Below are 6990 nucleotides of genomic sequence, written 5' to 3'. Positions count from 1 at the left end.
CCTAGAGGAAACTTAGGCTGGGGAGGGGAGGGGGGCAGCATTCTGTTTGCTGTATTTTCAATTTCACTGATGTTTCTCCAGACTTAGTTCAGTGAGAAGTGGCTGTTCCCCGTCATTCGCATTGCCTGCTCTGATCGCACCTTGATGCACCCAGCAGTGATGGTTGGAACTGGGTACAAGAAGCTGTTTCTGCAGCAAGAGACAGACCAAGAGGTGATTACACCAAATGCCATAGGTACCATAACACAAGTTTTTGGACTGGAGGCTGAGGGTTCTTCTGTGTTTCAATTCCTGAGCACGTTTTGAGTGTATCACTTAAGAAAAAAAGCCTTTTGTGGGATGAGTTGCTTAGGCTTCCTAGGAGATTTTGTCGTGTCAAAGTAAGTGGGATTGAACACCCAGATCTTTTCAATAGTATTGAAAAACTTGTCCTGGCTGTCTTTCCTGTCCTGAGGAGATGTAAGCAATTGACGTGAAGCAGCTCAACACTTGTTTGAGAATTATCATTTTTACCTTAGTGGCAGCCCTGCCAGATCAAGCAAGACCTCGCCACGCATTGATCAAGATAAGGGAAGACAGCTTTCTGTTCTCACTCTGGCCTGCCTAAGGAAAAGTCACTTGTAATCCTCCTCTTCCTGGATAATTAGTAACAAACCCCCACTGCAGAGAACCTATTTCAATCTCTAGCCAAGTACAGCTCTGGTGAGTAAGTTTCTTATTCTAGAAACAGAGGATCGAGCAGGAATGTGCGCATTAAATGGAGTGAATAACACACACAAAGTGCCATAACAGTAAGTTCAAGATTTTTTCTTGGAGAGAAGCTAATGGAAGATATGATAATATGTTTTTGCTACCTTCTGGGAAACGACACGTCTGGAGAGACCTGGAACACAGAGGGAAACACATCCAGGTGTAGGCAGCAGCCAGAGACTGAAAAATCGTGGCCCTGTGGATGTCGGTGAGAATTTTGCTTTTGGTATCAGTGAAACCAGCATTTCACCCGTGTCCTTTGGAAGTCCTGTGAGTGCAGCAAGCACCACAGCATTGTTCAGCGACGCTCTCAGCGCGTGCTTTTAAGCTTCACAACGTTCCCACTGGCACAAGTGTTAGTACAGCTATTTTGGCAGCTAATGAGATGGAGGCAAAAGATGCCATCACTTGTCCAGTTATGTCAGTGCTGGATTTGGGAATAGATCTCCAGAGTAACTCATCCATGCCTCTCAGCTGAAGTCTTCTGTCCTCTTCTGCCCGTACAGCTCTGCTGGTGAATGGCATCGTGTGGGTTCTTCAGACAAATTTGTGTTGACTCAAACCCCCTTAATTGTCAATTTTCGTTAGTCCAAGGTACTCACATGATCCTGTCTGCCAGGCTGGAAGAAGCTGCAGTGGCCAATAAACAACCCAAACCTGCCCTGGCCCACTGTCCAGAGAGGCAAATCCAACATATGGTCCCTGGGTGTGATGCAAATCTGGGATGAGTTGAAAGTAGGAGGGATGCAGACAATCCCACATTAAAGAATAACCGGTCCATATGTTTCCTCTCTCCTTTTTCTACATGCTGAAGGGCTTTAGTCAGGAAACACGGTGGGGTCTTTTTACCTTGAGAGCTGGGATTTGTGGGGCTTAATTTAGTCCTGGATTCACGTGCGCAAACAAAGAACAATGCACCTTCCCTGGTAGCTATTTTTAGGGTCTCGGTTGCAAGACAATTGCAGTGGTGTACAGATGAATGTGAGTATTGTTGCGATATAATTGTAGAATGAAAAGCGTGCAGCTTTTGGGGGAGGCATTGTGCCTTTTGTGCATTCACAGGGTCTCATAGGCATCTCAAGGAAGAAGAAATAAATCTGTCGTCGTCTACAGCGCCTAACTTCACTGTGGAAGCAAGGGTGTTTGGGGTTCATTTACAGCAGTGCAGATCCCCCAAATTAAGAGAATTCATTTCAGATTTGCACGTCTGATGTAATCGGAACGGGATGCATTCAACACAAGAAAAAAATCCAAAGCAAAATTAGTATCAAGAACTATGTGCTTACTTACAGCTCCCAGTGTTAGTCCCAGCCCGCTCGCCTGTGCTACCAGAGTGAATTCAGATAAATTTGCCCTAGATGAGAAAATAAAAGATGAGTCTGTTAATCAAGATTGCAATATCTGTAGGAAAACAGAAAGTAGCTGAGAGGTTCTGAGCGTTCATCAGGGACTGACAGTGTTGCCTGTAGGGGCAAATTTGCAAGTCGGTGAGTGGAAATTTAATCTTTTCAAAGATCAGATCTATAAAAAAACCTCTTTTTTTTTTCTTGGATTCTGTAGAAGAGCTTAAAGAAATCCTCCTTTCTCTGCAGCATATGGCAGAAGTATGTAGCACACAGAAACAGAGGAATGAGACGTCAGTTGAAAACCCCAGTGTTTTACATTTTCACTGACAATTTCAGAATTAGAAACCGTCTGCAAAAAATGAAACCCTTCTGGATCTGTGCAGAAGTGAACAGTTGAAAGGGCATTGATTTGGGGTTGATAAAACCAGATTTTTTTTTGACATATAAAAATACGAAGTAAAACCAAAATAAACTGACAAACTTAGTTCAAGAAAATGGGAACCCATAGTGCTTCATGGGAAATGGTAGTAAATATAAAGTAACTGTAGTGCTTGAGGAAGCGTTTTAACATAATTGTTGGTTTTATTTCTTCTGAGGGACCATCTTTGTATGTAAAAAATTGTTCTTCCTTGTAGCTGTAGCATTATCGAGGGTCTCCAGAACAGGATTCACCTGGATTATTTGCTTTTCCAGGGATTCCTACCAAAAGAAGATAAAAGTCAGCATCAGCAGATGCTTAACACTGAGGGCTTTGAGCACAACCACTCCTCACCACCCAAAGCAAGCCAGTAAATACATTTTCTGTCGGTTAACTTCCACATAAAGCTCAGTTATAGCTATGAGCAGTAATTCCTTTTCAAGTTCAGCCCTACTGAAGGCTCTCCACAGGGGTCCAGCCTTGTGGATTTGGAGCAGGCAGGGGTCTGGCTGATCTCCTCAGTTCCAACACCAAACGCCAAGTGTAACCCAGCTCTCAGTGCTTGGTACTTCAGTCTTCCAGAAGACTTTTTGGGAGGTTCCAGGGTTGAGAGACCCCTGGGAGAATGGTAGGGCAACGCTGGGAGCTGCAGGCAGAAAGAGGAGTGAGGTTCATTGCTCAGATGAAGAGGAAGGTTATTCCAAGGATAGAGGGCAGCATAAGACAGGCGAGGAATGAGTGTAGGATAGGGACAGCCTCGGGGGGAGAAGCTGTGGAGGAGGAAACAGGCACAGAGGTACAAGCTGAGACACGACAATCCAGAGCTCTGGCACTGAGGAAGCTGGAGGGAGAAATAGGAAGCCACCGAAGGAATCCCACAAGGCTAGAATAACAGGATTTTTGCTGCGAGGCCAAATGTAGCTGCTATTTCTGTCTTTAAATTCAGAACTGTTTTACTGGCTCCCATAGTAAAGTCAGAGGGGAGAGGGAGAAGACAAAAAAGACAATGAAAAAAAAGAAAAAGAAACAGAAAAGGGAAAAGGGAAAAAAGAAAAGAAGAAGAGGGAGATGGAGAGGGAAAGGAGGAGACGAGGAGACCAGTGCTCAGCCTCAGGAGCTGCAATGCCTCTGCACGCTGAAGCAGCCGTTAGCATAGATGGCTTCTTTCTGTTTGCTACCAAACAAGATACTTCATTGCTATCATGAGAAAAAAGATCAGGTCTCCCTCCCTGATCATTGACGCTTGTGCCTCTTTTGTTATTTGGACAGCTCGCTCCTCAAAACGCTTTACCTGGATAAAACACTTTTTACTCTGTTTTGTTTTTGCAGGTGGCAGGAAATCAAGTGCTGGGAAATCCCACCTGGCCGAGGATCCCCGAGGCTGCTCTGCAGCGCTGTTCGCTCAAGAATCTCCATGCTCTCTGCAAACACTGTCATTATTCCTCCCACTGCTATTTACTTCAGTTTCCAGACCACCTGCGAGCCCCCAGAGCTCTGTGTGAGGGTAAATACATTGCAGCCACAGATCAGTAACACCTTCTGTTTTATGAATGGGAAAAAAGAAATGCAGGGAATTCGTTTGAAGACAGGGCAGAGCAAAGCAGGGAACTCAAAATGTCCTGGTGCTTTGCCATTTGCTTTTAACAAGTGACAGACAGGCAGGGGAAAGGAGTTTGAACATGAGCTGACATTGGAAGAGTGAAGTGGCTCACACACACAGTTTACAGCAGCACAGGCTGGCCTCTGAGGCAGGACTGGTTCCTGTCCTGCCATTACCCTGCACTGGTTTGCTATTCCCCTCTGCCCTTTCAAATCATAGATCCTCATGTGGGTGTAGTGCTGACATGGGTTGTCCAGGACACTGGCCTTGTTCTGGAAGGTCATGTTTGCCGTGTCATTGATCTGGTTGAACTTGAGTGGGTTCATCATCCACCGATCCATCCATCTGCTGGATATTCTTCATCATGATGGTCTGCGGTGCTGGGGAGCAGGGACAAGGTGGTGTTATCTGTCCTGGTTTGAGCTAACTAGAACTGATTTTGTAGTTCAATACGAACCTGCAGCAGAAGGAACAGGCAAGTCACCGTCCCAAACCTGGGTGTCAGTTCCTAAGAGGAGCCAGAAAGTGAGAGATGAGAATTAGGGAGAGTATTCTCTCTTTCTTTCCAGCCTTCCTCACTGTCCCGTGCCAGACCACTGGGAACCTGCTGAAAAAGGGGGCTTTTCTCCCATCTTTTGTTCCTGAACAGTGTAAGACCCTATGGCCCAGTTCTGGTGAGGGCGGTTCTTGGATGGGGGGTGCCAGTGGGATTTTGGGAGCACTGAGGGTGTTTCTGTGGTTCCCAGAGAAACCCGTGAAGTAGCTGTAAGTCAGAGCAACCACAGAGCTTCTTGCTCGCTCCCTGGGGTAAGGCAAGCCCCATGCAGGTGTCTCCTGCATAAACCGTAGCACGAAAGGGTACAGCAGTGCACAAAATAGCACAAATAACACAAAATAACACAAAAGGCACAGCTGTAAGAAGGGGTTCAGGGGAACCTGAAAGGGAGGACCTGGTTCCTCAGCTCCTGTCCCCAGCCATCAAAAACCACCAGGGGCATCCAGGAGAGTCCATGGCACATCCACTTCACATGCCCCTTGGTGGTTTTCACCCTTGCCACAACCTGAGACCGTCCCCGTGGCAAAGCCATGCCACTGGAGGGAGCGGAGGAGTTCAAGGACATGACTCATGTCCCAAGGCTTTGCATTTTTTAGGACCTGTTTGGTGTTGGGAGCAGCCTATGTCCCACACTCCAGGCAGTCTTCCTTCCCCTGCCCACACATCTGAACTAGCTCTAGGGTTGTCAAGGCAACAGCCAAACTGCTGATGCTGAGTAGTCGGTGTCAGTGTCCGGCTACCGAAAGACTGTGCCTCCTGGGGACCTACGATACCTGCTCGACTTGTTGCTCCCCGCAGAGGGAAAGCTGATTTCATCACTACTCTGCATGACTTAGATTAAAGGGAAGACGGGCTATGCTGTGGCTTCGTTTCGCTGTGTGGACACACTGCCCAAGCCAAGGGCTGTTCTCCTTCCCACCTCTGCAGCCCCCGTGATGACAGCCCCGAGCACTGCTTTGCGCCAGCCCTGTGAGTCACTGTCTGCAGAGAAGCTGCAGGAGCCGGGCTGGGGTAAGGAGAAGCCCCTGAGGTGGCCAGGGGGACTCTTTGCCAGCAGGGTCTGGTTTTAGAGGCTACTGCTTGGTCTGAAGTCAGAAAAGGTTGGCACTGGTTAGAGACAGCGGCGCTGGCCCTTCTGGTGATCTCATTTTCCCCACCATTCTCCTGAAAACCTTGGTGGTCTAAAGATATATGTGTGTGTGTGCAAGGACTCCAAGGCAGCAGTGCTCAAGATTTCAGGTTTCAGGGCTCAAGAAGGTCCTGGTGTAACACTAACAATTGCAATCTGCTGCTCTGGGATGAATTTCACCCGTAAAGCAAGAAGGAGAAACTTTCCTCTGTGTATTTCCACTTTGATCAGGTAGAGAGAAGGAACTGTAACAGCTCAGCAATCATTCCCCTCTTAATCTATACAGTTAAATTTGTAGAGATGCTGGTTGTAGATGCCCAGATTTGCAATGTATATTTGAGACTTGGCTCAGGTCTACACTGTGTCTGTCATCTCCCTGAAATACATGGACTTGCATGGTCTCTGAAACAGCAATGAAATGTTAAACCAACACCTACAGAAGAGAAATGCATGTGGCTGAAAATACTTCATACTTGCATCAAACAGAGTTTCTTGTGTGCAGGTCCCAGTCCTTTATGGGACTTTAAATTCTTTATGCCTCAGCTGGAGAAACTGAGGCACAGCATGACAACTTGAACCTTCAGAGTTGCTCACCCGTTGTCAGTTCAGTCTTCGGCAGATAAAATACCTACAAAAAGTCCATTTTATTCTGGCCTTTCAGGCTGAAGTCAGTGGGAGTGACTGGTGCTTGTCTTCCCTAAAGGCAGCCCTCAGCTGTGTCCTTCAGGTACCCAGAGACAATAAATGCTTTTAAATGCTGAGGCATAAATGTAGTTCCAAAAGCTATGGGTCAAGGAAGGGGTAAGGCCATGCCAGCAATTGGGAGTGAGTTAAAATTCTGAGATTTCATTTTCCCCAAATCACATGGAATTTAATAAACTTATGGTTAAAATACCCGTGGGTTCAAATCTACCTGTTATAAAACACAGTGAACATAGATCCAGACGGGCTTCATGTACACCACAGACACCGTGCTTCTCTCTTTCTGCCTCTGCCTGCAGTTTCTGCCCCATGGAGGTGCGAGGTCCTTGCTGATCTCCCCACACCTATGCCCTGCAGTCACAGGCAGCAAGTCCTACCAGGTTAAAGCCATGGTCCTGGAAGATGTGTGTCTGCAAGGGCTGCCCACGCTCTCTCATAGCCATCCACAGGGCCTGAGCCAGGACTTACATTTTAAAAGAGACGACACAC

This window comes from Mesitornis unicolor, unplaced genomic scaffold (genome assembly GCF_000695765.1).
Source record: "Mesitornis unicolor isolate BGI_N332 unplaced genomic scaffold, ASM69576v1 scaffold5283, whole genome shotgun sequence".
Lineage (NCBI taxonomy): Eukaryota > Metazoa > Chordata > Aves > Mesitornithiformes > Mesitornithidae > Mesitornis > Mesitornis unicolor.
The sequence above is the reverse complement of the archived record's forward strand: the minus strand, read 5'-3'. Positions refer to the sequence as shown.